Here is a 14625-nt window from a genome sequence, read left to right as displayed (position 1 = left end):
CAGTGACTCTTATGCACAACATATATAACCACTAGCGTTCTCCAAATTTTATGCACTTGAGGTCTTCAATCAGCATAGCAAGTTGCCAAGGAACCTTCTTTCTCAAAAGAGGTTCTCCACTCTAGAAATTATCAAAACAAGTCTTCAAAAACCAAGCTGTATAGCCAGGCATCTGGTCTAGCTGCACGCCATTTGGTTGCATATGGAAGAACAACAACAGCATGCCAGCGCATGATTTGATTACATAACCAAAACCACCCTACATCCCTGCTAGTGTCCCTCAATAGTCAGCCACACCTATAGCCCTCCACAACTGGAAACTCTTGCCTTGGTACTTTCCTACAGTTACTCTGATCTGCCTATTATGCATTAGAGACTTGTGCATACTGTAGAGAGGAAAAATTCCCGACCTATCACAAGCTGACACGTCACATTACCAAGTCCACAAAATACAGCCAATTACAAAGCACCACGTATTGTTGCTAGGTTTTGCTATCACTATTCAAAAACCAACAGAAATTTGCCAAGTGTCATGCAAAAACCAATCACACATCAGCGCGTGTAAGCGATGACACAAGCAGTCCAGTACGTGTAAGCGATGACAGAAGCGGACCAATCAGGCTGTGACATGTGTCACCAATCAGACTCCACCACGTGTCTTTCACCCACCCCAAAACTCCTATAAATAGAAGCCTTCCTAAGGCATTTAGGAGGACACCAAGAGATCTTGGGAGGACACCAAGCCATCTAGAGCACAAGCAGCATCAAAGAAGATTCAGAAGTACTGAAGCTCTGCTGGAATCAAGCCCTGAAGCCTCCAGTAACTTCAAGAACTTCGACTTCGAATACAAAGAACATTCGAAGCAAAATCATCCAAATCATCTTCCTAGATCTCAAAGGTCACTGGAATCAAGCTCAAAAGCCTCCAGAAACTCCAAGAAACCACAAATTGGTGAAGCTCTACGGATTCAAGCCTCCAAAGCCCTGAAGAACTTCCACTACAAACCCTCAAATACGAAGAACATTCGAAGAGGAATCATCCAAATCATCTTCTTAGATCTTAAAGTTCACTGGAATCAAGCTCAAAAGCCTCCAGAAACCTCAAGAAATCACAAATTAGTGAAGCTCAACGGATTCAAGCCTCTAAAGCCCTGAAGAACTTCCGCCACAAACCTTCGAAGACGAAGAACACACAAAGAACACGAAGAACGTGAAGAACAAAGGATTTCCAACAAGCTCATAGCCAGAGATTCATTGTAATTCTGTTCCAAAGATCTTCGATCCATTCTTTAGCCATATTGAAGTACATTGGGTGTTCGAATCAAAATCACATTACTACAAATCCAATCAACAAGTCTTTTAAGGAGATCAAATCAGAGGATAACTCTTTTGTAATTACAGAGAATTGTACCACACAATCATCAATACAAATTCGCATTTGTGAAACTATTTTACTTGTTTGATTTATTTCGAATCGAGAAATTTAGTCGTCCACAAATTCTGGCACGCCCAGTGGGACCTCTCTGCCTCTCATCTCATTCTCCTTCAAAGAAAGAAATCTACATCATCTTGCTACCAACTTCAATGGCCTCTAGCAAGAACATTCAAGTTTCAACAATAGCTACTTCAACTAAACTTGGTATGGCTACCACCAACAACTGCATTGGTGTAATCAATTGTAGCCAATCCAAAGCAAACAATCAACTTCAATATCAAACAACCAAGGAAGCCAAGGTCCAGACAAACATCTCCTTAGACCCTTTTATAAGAAATAAGGTCATCAACAAGGACATCTCCACCTTGGAACACCTCAAGTATGGGGGCAAATCTCCTTCTTCCTTCACAAGAAGTTGGTCGCATGATTTCTCTCCCATCAAAGGGAACCCAAAAGATGAGATTTCACAAGCTCACTTCAAATCACTTTCTTCTCCCTCATCTTGGGAAGTTGTGTCAGTCATGATGACTAACACCTCTACCATGGAAGAAAAGATGGCTGAAATGGAACAAAGAGTTGTCCTTCTCACAAAAGCACTTGAAGATAAGGACCTCCAAATTGCAACTTTAATGAACAAACTTGAAGTACAAGATCTTGGTGAATCAAGCCATGGTCATAAATTCACATCTACGAAGGATGACGAAGGGAGAGAAATTGAAAACACTCCCCGACGAGAACAATCTACTTCAGTTGCTTCGTTGTCAGTCCAACAGTTACAAGACATGATAACAAATACCATCCGAGCACAATATGGAGGTTCTTCTACAAGTTCTCTCACATATTCAAAACCCTACACAAAGCGCATTGACAACATGAGAATGCCAAATGGGTATCAACCCCCCAAGTTCTTGCAATTTGATGGCAAAGGAAATCCTAAGCAATACATTACTCACTTTGTAGAAACTTGTGAGAACGCAGGGACTCAAGAAGATCTTCTCGTGAAGCAGTTTGTCCATTCATTGAAGGGGAATGCCTTTGATTGGTATACAAACTTGGAACCCGAGTCAATCGATAGTTGGGAACAACTTGAAAGGGAGTTTTTCAACCGATTCTACAGCACATGGCACACGATAGGCATGATGGAGCTTACCAATACTAAACAGTGGAAGGATGAGCCCGTCGTTGATTATATCAATCGGTGGCGTTCTTTGAGTCTAAATTGCAAGGATAGACTTTCTGAAATATCTGCTATAGAGATGTGCATCCAAGGCATGCATTGGAGACTTCTTTACATCCTTCAAGGGATAAAGCCCCGAACATTTGAAGAGTTAGCAACTCATGCCCATGACATAGAGTTGAGCATTGCTAGCCGCGGAAGTACAAACCCTCCCATACTTGAGGAAAGCAGAAAGGAAGTAAGGAGGAATGACAAGAATGCAAAAAGCAATCTCAAAGACTCAATGGTTGTTAACACTGTCGTAGTTAAGGTTCCAAGAAGAGGAGTAAAGGCAAATGAAAAACAGCTTGAAGGATGGCAAAAGAACGAAGTGCGTCACCTGACTTTTAAGGAACGTGAGCAAAAAGTATATCCGTTCCCCGATGAAGATGTGCCAAACATCTTAGAACAACTATGGCAATTGAAGCTGATTGAATTGCCAGAATGCAAGCGGCCAAAAGACATGGGGAAAGTTGATGACCCTAACTACTGCAAATATCATTGCATCATTGGCCACCCAATCCAAAAATGCTTTGTCTTCAAAGAACAAATCATGAAGCTTGCCAAAGAAAACAAGGTTGATCTAAACTTTGATGAAGTTATTGGGTCAAACCATGTGACCGTTGCTTGTGATGTACTTCCAACTCTCAGGCAGGGGGCAAACACCATTGGAGCTTACAAATTGATTGACAATAATGGCGTAAGGATCGGCCCCATCAATGGGAAGTTCCTTAAACACTTCTACACTTGAAAATCAAGAATTGCTCCTTGGTAAGAGTTTAAACTACCCACTGTAGCGCTGCGAGAGTACATGATGTCTTTCCATTACCCTTGAAAGCGTACCAATAAGGAGAAATTAATCCCACTCTATGTCACCAATTGCGAGTGTGGCGTAGTGGTTGGATGCCCGTGTCACCCTTGAGGCCAAGGTTTTGGGTTTGATTAGTTGTGATACCCACTATTACACACTATGCCCTCCTTTTTGCAAAAAAAAAAAAAAAAAAAAAAAAAAAAAAAAAAAAAAAAAAAAACAAAGAAAAAAAAAATCTGTTAAGTTCAGTCACATGAAAAGAAGAAGGATTGCCTGTCTAGCTTGAAGAGTTTCTCCATAGGCCATCAACGTGCTTTCAAGAACCCTTTGATTGGCAAGGCATCACTTAAGATCAGTCAATTGCTCACTACATGATGCTCAAAGATCATTATGGTAGAAAATGACAGCTGCAAAGAATTGGTGTTACTCAGCTTTCCTTTAACTAATAATAAACATAAGTTGGTTCTTGGTTGTGGAGTAAAATAAAATCTTCATCCTCTTTTGCAAGGAATGAAGTCTACATGGCATTACTCATCTTCTGTGGACATCCTCCCACATCTTTGAAGTATGCTTTGCATCACTTATCTCCTAGGGGCATCTTCTTGTACCTTACAAGTCTAAGCTATATCGTCTCTCTTCTAGGTTGTGCCACTTCACAACTCTGAAATTTGAACCACATCATCTCCTTTCTGAGTGGTGCAGTTTCACATCACGTCTCCAAAAGTTGGACAATGTCACCTTCCTCCAGCATCTGAAGTTGGTGTTGCATCATCTCTCCTCCAAAGGCATGTCCATGCAATGTCAAATTCTTGGCGGCATTCTTCTTGAAACTTCAAGGTTTTGTTGGCATCTCCTTGCATTTTCAAAGTTTTAATAAGAGCTCCTTGCAATGTCAAAGTCTTGGCGGCATTCTTCTTGAAACTTCAAAGTCTCATTGGCATCTCCAAAATCTTAATGAGAAGTCCTTGCAATGTCAAAGTCTTGTTGGCATCTCTGAATTCTTGATATCTGGCTATAGTGCTATATACCCTTGATGTCTGAGCTATATTGCTTCTAAAAATTGTTGCTAATGCAGCTTCATTATAAAAGCCAATGTTGGTGCAACTTTAGTGCAAGTGCAAGTGTCAATATGGCTTCATGGAAAAGTTGAATGTTGGCGCAGCTGTAGTGCAAGTGAAGTGTTGACGTGGCTTCATGTTGAAAAAGCTTCAATTAAAAAAGACAAGTGCAAATTTGATTCAGTAGACAAAGTAATGGTGATGCTTCAATGCAAATGCAAGAGTTGGCACAGCTTCACGACAAAGATAAGTGGTGACGCGACTTCGATATAAAGAAAGGTATGGATGCAACCTCAATGCAAATGCAAACTTTGCGCGGCTTCATGATAAGAACAATTGGTGTGGCTACGTTGCAAAGACAAGTGTGGAACACGTTCATGCAAAAACAAGTGCTAGCATAGTTCCATTAACGACCAGCACTAGTATTGCTTCATTGCCAACACCCGAGCCAAATACGACTCCAACGACAAGTACTGGCAATAGCATTGTTGCCTAGCTGAATATCCTTATGGAAACGTCGTTGCAAAGATGAATATCACTAAAAGATTGTTGTTGCAAGAAAATAATGTAACAACATGAAGGCATACGTTACTGCAAGAACGTTGCTATCAATGAAATACAAAGCCACCAAATGAAGGCAAACACTTCTATGAGAACTTCAGCGTAAAGTTTGATGTCAAAACCTAAAGATCAAGGAAACTGTGCTGCAAAACAAAATCAAGCAACAAAAAAAATTTGTCAGGGAAAAGATCTCATAGCACGTAAAAAAAATAAATAAATAAATAAATCTTGAAAACAGGAGGAGAAAGCTGAAGGTTGAGCATGTATCTCAGTGATGAAGGAAGGCAATAGCATGCCTTTATATAGAAAATTTCTGAGACAATAGACCAGAAAAATGAAGAAAGTCAACAAACCATTAAATGGTTCCACCAACCGGCCAATGGAAAAAACTGCATTCACATTTCAGAAATGTGAAAACAATTAGAGCTCAAAGTGAGATTTTGCAAACTCACAACACTTAAGTCAAAGAAGACTGCACCAAAGGTTGAAATGAAAGATGCCATACAGAAAACGGTAGCTCATCACCTACCTTCTAACCCTCAAGTCTAAGCACAGGCGCCGCCTTGTCAGAGCCGCCCGCAAAAAAGAACAGAAAAGTCATCATAGACAAATTGTCACCCACGGCCTTCTCTTCCAAATTTGTGAAAATCCAAAGATAGTTTCAGAAAACTGACCCCACAGGGACTTTAAACGGACTTCAATTTACAAAACCCTGAAAAATCAAGGTCACCGGAGCTAACACGCGCCTCCTTCAGATCTGTGCAAATATGTTCCAAATTTCAGAAAACGGACAATACCAGGAGATCCAGCGGGCTTCGATCTACAAAACCCAAAAATTTCAGGCTCAAAACGCCATCACACGTGCCGACAATCACTCACGCGTCTCCATGATGCCTCACGCGCTCACACGCGCCCCTCCAGCATGATGACGTCATGATGACGTCATTATCCACTAAGGTCTAACCCATTTGTCCAGGCCGAACCAGTTTAACCGACTTGGAAATATGACCCGGTCCGAACCGCTTGCAAAAAAAAAAAAAAAAAAGAGAGAGAGAAAATGCTTTGACCAAGTGGACCTTTGACCTTGACCAAAAAGTCAAAATTTCAAAACAGACCTATCCCAATTAATTTTTCAAGTACATTCCGATTTTAGGACCTGTTTCATCCTTCGAAACTCAGAAATTGTGTAAATGTCCAATTTCCAGAAGTTGACTTTTGAGCAAATGTTGACCAAATGTCAAAATTTTTAAGATGGACCTATCTTGCTCAATTTTTCGTGTACATTCCAATTTTGGAGTCCGCTTCGTCATTTAAGACTCAGAAAGTGCACAAATGACTGAATTCCAAGGTAGTTGACTTTTGTGTTGGAGTCGACCTAAAGTCAAGATTTTCAAGCCAGACTTGTCTTGCTCAATTTTTTGTGACTTGGAAACCACCAATCTGACCCACTTCTCTGAAGTACTAGCAGTGTCCAAAACTTAAGCTTCCAAGATCAAAATTTGAGATTCATCCACTTGGTCTGGATTCCCTTAAGGTTATTCTCCAGACTTCATCAAGGCTTCCCTTTCAAAGTATAAATGAACTCCAACAAGTGTGTCTTGAACTTGAAATTACACTGGATCATTAGTTCAACCTACCATTCTCGTTCGGTGCTTACCAGTCTCCAACTTACCATTCCCGTTCAGTGCCTACCATTCCCACCTACCGTTCCCATCTACCGTTCTCACTAAAAATTCTCAACTACCAGTCTCAACTACCTATCTACCATTATTCGTCTCTCTGCTATAAATAGAAGGGTCGGATTCATTAAGAACTCATCAAAAAAAAAAAAAAAAAACACACTGAATCATGAAATGAAGATTTGCTTCTTTCAAATTTTCAAGTCCTCCTTCTCACAGCTATTTCTCACTATAGCTTCATCATTCTCAATACCTAACAACCAATATTGCTTCGTAATCATCTTGAACTCAACCTTCTCATGGTTCAGTAAAAAACCTCTTCACAACATCATTGTAGTTTTGAGATCCAAACAAACTTTGTTTCTCCACTTAACGACTACATTTGTCCATAAAATTTCTCATAACATAGCCTGTATCATTGTTTCTTGTAGTCTCAGATCTACCTAATCAGGAGATCTAAGGCCAACTGAATCTCTCGTACCCTAGCTCAAGGAGCTTCCTAACTGCTTTGGGAACTCCATACTCCTTCTCAAGTTGTTTGGTCTTACAGCAAAGGTAGAGGTTCGAAACAAACAGCAACTTGTTTGGTTTCCAAACCAGGTTCACAAGTTAGCTCCATCTTTCATTTTTCTGTGCTTTTCCAACAAGTGGCAGTAGGTGAAGATGGTAAAAAGTGTTGGGGTATCCTACAAATTGTCTTCCATCCAACACTTGAAACAACCTCCAAGGCATCAGCTCATTAGAATTCAGCCTTTGGGGCCGGTAAATGGTCACCAAAGCCTTATTCCATGTCCCCACCACTGTGGGACCCAAAGGTCATCGTTGCTGGTACCTCAAAACTCACTTTCTGGTACCTTAAAATCAGCTTGAAGAATTTCAGAAAGTACTCTTCTGAAATTACTTCAACTTAACATCCGTCGGCATGGTCCCATCATGCATGCACATTCTACGACTTACCGTCGGACTTCATCCAGCATGCAGTCAATCCTGGATCCCAAGGTGTACTTCCCAGAAACATCTACACCAGTGGGTCCCCAACATATAGGGCCAGCACCATGGTGGCGTATATTTCACCCATTCGCTTTGCTTCATCCCCGTCTTCTTCACCACCAACATCAGCATCCCTAGAATCCATAAGCTTCTGAAATTACCTCAACTTAACCTGAGTGAAACAATTACACATGCGCATTCAACCACTTTCCCACATGTCCTCGTCGTAATCCAAAGTATGTTCTTCGGAAATTACTTCGCCTGGACTTCTTAAAAACACGAGGTTAGCCCCATGACTCTGCATGCTGTACCCAGCCACCATTCTCTCATCTTCCCCATCTTCTACACCCTGTGATCGCCGCCAACGATCCAAAATACTCTCCTGAAATTACCTCAACTTAATCTCTGCTGAAATGATTCAATCTTGCAAGTATATCCAACTTCTTGCAAACAACTTTCATCCTCTCCAACCCATTTCAAATACCATAGAACACTCTTTTGAAATTACTTCAACTTAAACTATGCTGAGAAGGCTCGGTCACGCAAGTACATTCAAATACTGGCAGACCCCTTTTCAGTCTCATCAAAGTCTTTCATATGGGTGGGTCTACTCTTCGGAAATTATCTCATCCTGCTGAAAGCTCCACCACCTTCAACTACTTCACTTAAAGAGTCAAGTGTAAAAATCCGTTTTCGAAACTCATTCCCACACTACACTTCGAAATTGTGTGCGTGAACGAGTCTCGAGGGGGCATTTGTAGAGAGGGAAAATTCCCGACCTATCACAAGCTGACACGTCACATTACCAAGTCCACAAAATACAGCCAATTACAAAGTACCACGTATTGCTGCTAGGTTTTGCTATCACTATTCAAAAACTAACAGAAATTTGCCAAGTGTCATGCAAAAACCAATCACACATCAGCGCATGTAAGCGATGACACAAGCAGTCCAACACGTGTAAGCGATGACATAAGCGGACCAATCAGGCTGTGACATGTGTCACCAATCAGACTCTGCCACGTGTCACCAATCAGACTCCGCCACGTGTCGCTCACCCACCCCAAAACTCCTATAAATAGAAGCCTTCCTAAGGCATTTAGGAGGACACCAAGAGATCTTGGGAGGACACCAAGCCATCTAGAGCACAAGCAGCATCAAAGAAGATTCAGAAGTACTGAAGCTCTGCTGGAATCAAGCCCTGAAGCCTCCAGTAACTTCAAGAACTTCGACTTCGAATACAAAGAACATTCGAAGCAAAATCATCCAAATCATCTTCCTAGATCTTAAAGGTCACTAGAATCAAGCTCAAAAGCCTCCATAAACTCCAAGAAACCACAAATTGGTGAAGCTCTACGGATTCAAGCCTCCAAAGCCTTGAAGAACTTCCACTACAAACCCTCAAATACGAAGAACATTCGAAGAGGAATCATCCAAATCATCTTCTTAGATCTCAAAGTTCACTGGAATCAAGCTCAAAAGCCTCCAGAAACCTCAAGAAATCACAAATCAGTGAAGCTCAATGGATTCAAGCCTCTAAAGCACCGAATAACTTCCACCACAAACCTTCGAAGACGAAGAACACACAAAGAACACGAAGAACACGAAGACTGTGAAGAACAAAGGATTTCCAACAAGCTCATAGCCAGAGATTCATTGTAATTTAGTTCCAAAGATCTTTGATCCATTCTTCAGCCAAATTGAAGTACATTGGGTGTTCGAATCAAAATCACATTACTACAAATCCAATCAACAAGTCTTTTAAGGAGATCGAATAAGAGGATAACTCTTTTGTAATTACAGAGAATTGTACCACACAATCATCAATACAAATTCGCATTTGTGAAACTATTTTACTTGTTTGATTTATTTCGAATCGAGAAATTTAGTCGTCCACACATACCTACAAATAGGGGTGGCAAAGTAAGCCCAAACCCATTTGCCCACCCAAACCCACCCACTCTAATTAAACCCAAACGCACTCAATTATTAGTTGGGTTAAATGGACATCAACCCAATTAGACCCAGTAATTATTGGGTTTTAACTAAAATCCCATTGAAGCCCATTTAACCCAAAAACAATACACCCAAATTCAACCCAGCCCTTCCCACAAAAAAAAAAAAAAAAAAAAAAAAACCCAGCCCTCAGAGTCTCAGACGTTTCAGGGTTTCAAGAGGGTTTTCATTTTCCCTCATTTTCTTGGCCTTCAATCACGTTTTAGTCATAAACCTAACGGCTTCAACAGCTTCAAAGCTTCGGACACATCAAAACTCTTCAAAGCTTCAGCAGATTTCTGAGTTGTTCGCCGGAATATTCACATTATCTCTTTCCGGTCACTCCGGCACTCATCGGAATATTCACATTATCTCTTTCAAGTCTTCTTTTGCTTTCCTTCGTTTTCTCCGTTACCAAATAGTTTACATCTTCTAATTTTATTGATAGGCCAAAAATGTATTAACCCCTTTGTGATAAATTAATTGATTAATTAGCCAAATTTATTAATTAATCAAATTAACATACAATGTACGTGGTAGCACAAACAAATCACCAATTAAATTAAGTATGCAACGGAAATTAAATTGACACGATGATTTGTTTACGAATGGAGAAAACCTATACAGCAAAAACCTCATCAGGTGATTTTAAGGTCACCACTCCCGAGAATCCACTATTATCAAAACAAGCGGTTACAAGTAAAGGAATCCCAGTACCTTATACCAACCTACAGTTGAACCCTTACCCCAATACCCAATTGGACTTGTTCTGTACAAACACAGTAGCTTCTTCAAGAGAAAAAAGAATTAGGGCAAACTAGGTCTCCGGTCACACTTTTCTTCACTCTTGTGAAATTTGCTCTTGTGCAACTTGTGTCACCTTTTACAGCCCTTAAAATAATCTTTATATATGTTTAGGGTTGTGAGAAAAGAAAGCCCAAACATACATTCACGGATTGGATGAAAAACAGACCCGAAATTCTAAGTTTCATAAACCTCGACAAATACCTTATCTGTCGAGTTGCTGTCAAGCCACGAGATTCAAACAGCTCTCTAAGTCTTGATAGATGCAAGCTGTCAAGCTAGCCATCGAGATTTAATGAACAGCACTTTCTGACTTGGTTCTTGGACATACTTGCATGGCTTTAACACTTGAACTTGAAACCTTGTTTCTTGAAGCGTTAAACACATCCTAGATCTACCCAATTACAAGTAAAGTGCATTTTGTTAAAGGATTAGCCAATTACATAAAATAGTGACATATGTTCCTATCATTGAATCACATATGTCCTAACATTTATCTTTTCGGTAAGCATTGGCAATGTTTTGTTGAGTATGTTTGTGAGGTTTGGTGATTTGGGTAATGCTTGTACATGTTTGGGAAGATGGAGGAGAGGGATGTGTTTTCTTGGAATGTGTTGGTGGGTGGGTATGCAAAAGCAAGGTTTTGTGACGAGGCATTGGATTTGTATCATAGGATGTTGTGGGTTGGTATTAAGCCTGATGTGTATACTTTTCCTTGTGTTTTGAGGACTTGTGTTGGTGTACCGGACTTGGTTAGGGGAAGGGAGGTTCATGTGCATGTGTTAAGATTTGGGTTTGAGTCAGATGTGGATGTGGTGAATGCATTGATTACCATGTATGTGAAATGTGGTGATGTTCAAAGTGCACGGTTAGTGTTTGATAGAATGCCAAGGAGAGATAGGATATCATGGAATGCAATGATTTCGGGGTATTTTGAGAATGGAGAGTGTTTGGAAGGATTAAGATTGTTTTTCTCTATGCGTGAACTTTCTGTTAATCCAGACTTGATGACCATGCGTGTGATCTCTGCTTATCAACATGGAAGCTTTTTGAGGACTCATTACATGTTTTTTTCTATAGGTTTTGGTAGTGGGAGCTAATTGTTCTTGTTTTAATTATTATGCCTTCTGGCACATTTATTACTTCAGTATACCTTTTCATAAATTGCTAGTTCATGGGATATATCCATTTTATAGAGAATGTTATATTTACTTGGTCTTCTTGGGATGATATAACTTTTGTAGTGAGAGTTGCCGTGGATGAGATTTCTTAAATATAGGTCCAGATGTATTGACTGATCGTTTCACTACATGGAGGATATATGTGAATATTTTGGCTTATATAAGAAGTTTTGTGACTTGATAGTAAAGTATATTGGATGACATTATGTTTTTCACTTCTATTTTTCTCCCTTTCTGTGCAACTCGTATCTGCCGCATACAAGAAAAAAGAGGTTAACATCTGGGATGCTAAGGCTGCAATTTTTTTTGGGTTCGAAGAAGACTTTCTTGGGGATACATTTAAAAATGTATAACCTGCATTAATCATTGAGTGCAGTCTTTTTTATTTTGATTGGGTTAGCGATGGCTCATCCTTATAAACATGTAAATCAGAATCTGGAAAGCATTTTAAAATCCTTTGCTACTCTTCAGTTTCTTTGCATTTTCCAACTTACATTATTACTACAATTACAAATAACAGTTTTTTCATAGCTATAGTAGTAGTAGTAGTTGTAGATTTGTGTCTTTCGTAATTCATATTATGTTGATGCAGTATGGTAACACATTTTGGTGCACAAGACTTTCGTGTTGTATGGATAGTGATATCTCTATAAAGAATGCATGGTCATACTTCAAAATGATTTTGGCAGTATTCTGAGAAAGACATGCGGGTCAATTATAGTGTGTATAATTGTTTTATCATATTCAAATGTCTCTGTTGCTGACATGCTAAACTATCAGATTTGGTCGCCAAATACAGCAGCTCTAAATTTAATTCCTGTGTATATGTATAGCAATTTCAATGAGACTTAAAACAAAGATAATGACATAATGTCAATATTACTATTACAAGTTACAAAAGCCCAACTGCTCCAATCCCAACAACCGGCCCCTTTAGTAAAGACAAATCAATCAATATATATATATATATATAAAAGCAGAGACCTCATGCGTGAGAGCATGAGATTCTGTCAAGTGTCATGTGGCTCTCTAATCTTGCATATAGCTTTCCACATTAACTTCTTCTTGCCATTCTTCACAAAAGAACGTTTTAAAGTAGCCAAAAGTTGCGACTAAAACACCATCCATCGTAAAAAAACTCAAGCTCATCTTTAATAGCTTATGTAAACCATGAGAATTAATTAATGGGCAATAAATAATATGCCATCCCTTTTCACCTCTGAGTCTCTGACTCTTCCAGTTCTTCAGATGCTTCAGCTACCACCCCCGGAATTAAATTCCTTTAAGATTTCCAATTTCTCTTTCCTCTCACACTGTTTTTTACCAGTACGAACTCAAGGTGAGTTTTTCCTCTTTTCCTCACATGATTTTTTCTTTTCTTTTTTTTTTTTTATATAAAATTTTTTATAATGGATTTGTGGCTAATCCGCTTTAGATGTATTTATCCATGCGTAATTGGTTTTCCCTGTGCTGTTTGGTTTGACAACTTTGTGCTTTTTGGATTCACAATTCCAGTTCAATGTATAATCTTTTGGTATTTTATGGCATTAATTTGTTTGAAAATCCCATCTCTTTTTGCTTCAATCGGTGGAGCTTGGGTTTGGTTCAATCAGTGGAGCTTGCGACCCCAAATTCTTTGGGCCGCAGTGGAGAGGCTTTTAAAGGCCTTTGTATTAAAGGTACTTTCTCTTTTGTCTCTTTTGATTATGTTAGCTATATTTTTCCGCAGTTGCTGATTCAAATTGCTATGAAGTTTTTGGGTTTAGACTACATGTTTGTTGAATAATCATTGTTTATTTTAATACCATAGTTGTTCAATATATTCCTGTTAATTGTTAACTATGTAGAAACAAATCAAAAAGGAGGTGTAATGGAGAAAGGAAAGGAGCTCTTTGAACACCCTAAGAAATAGGCTTTTGCTTAGGTGTAATATTTGGGTGGATTCATGTTGCAAAACATTCATCTTATTCCCATTTGAAACATGCAAATCATGTGGTTGATAAAATGCCTCACTCACTTTTGCATTAGTTTAAGTCAACTTCACACAAACACTCAACGTTATAGCTAAAGATAATTATGCCATACATTTACGACTTCCAAATTTCATTTTCTCATGTTGATTAATGGTTTAATTTTGTAGGATTTGAGGATCGTTAATGGCATGTTGTGTCTATGGAGGGCTATAGTATAATTACAATTCCAATGTCACAGAAGCTGAAATGGAGTTCACTGTACAGAAGTTGCCAACTCAATTTTGTGTCCAAAATACTCTCTACTGGCAATGACAAAGTGAGGTTAATTTGGTGGGCTTCTTTTTCCTTTCTTTTCTTAATTCCTCCAACAGAATTCAAAGAAATCCTTGAACCAAATTTCCCCTACCTCCATCCAAAAATTTCTACCTTTGTGTAGATTGTTAATATGGACATGCAATTTATATTGGAGTTACATGCGCCAAATGTGTGACACATACAAATTAAGGAGATGTTTTATTAGTTAGTTAATGCCAAGAATTTACAAATATTTATTCTTATCTTAATTAGAATGTAATAATGCTGGGTTTTTTTAATGGATTGCAGTATTTGGGTCAGTAATGAGCTTGAGGCAGGACATCCATTTTGTGATATTAATGGTAACAGATCACAGAGAACACATATCTTGAAGAGCTAAGGGAAAATAAAGAGGAATAGATGTTGCCATTAAATGAATGAAAAATAGTTATTTTACGTGTTGCTCATTGGAGCAATGAGCAAGGAAGATTGTTGAGATTTCTTTCCTTCGATGGTTCTATCAAGTGAAAGTTAATGATTAATTGTAAGGATATGAACGAGTCAATTATGAAAGTTTCAATTGCAATGTGAAAGTCAAGGTGCCTATTTAATATTTCATTTATTTTAC

The 14625-nt window shown here is 39.0% G+C and overlaps 2 long non-coding RNA genes across 2 annotated transcripts; both read left to right on the top strand.

Annotated features, from left to right (window-relative positions):
- Window positions 1-801: 801 nt before the first annotated feature.
- LOC126703434 (uncharacterized) lies at window positions 802-9601 on the top strand. The gene is made up of 2 exons (XR_007648071.1): window positions 802-899; window positions 9210-9601. It is a non-coding gene; the product is annotated as an uncharacterized LOC126703434 (long non-coding RNA).
- Window positions 9602-13317: 3716 nt separating this feature from the next.
- On the top strand, window positions 13318-14595 carry LOC126702624 (uncharacterized). Its single transcript, XR_007647806.1, has 3 exons — window positions 13318-13409; window positions 13871-14019; window positions 14307-14595. It is a non-coding gene; the product is annotated as an uncharacterized LOC126702624 (long non-coding RNA).
- The last annotated feature ends 30 nt before the right edge of the window (window positions 14596-14625 follow it).

Source organism: Quercus robur, chromosome 10 (assembly GCF_932294415.1).
Source record: "Quercus robur chromosome 10, dhQueRobu3.1, whole genome shotgun sequence".
Taxonomy (NCBI): domain Eukaryota; kingdom Viridiplantae; phylum Streptophyta; class Magnoliopsida; order Fagales; family Fagaceae; genus Quercus; species Quercus robur.
The sequence above is the reverse complement of the archived record's forward strand: the minus strand, read 5'-3'. Positions and strand labels throughout refer to the sequence as shown.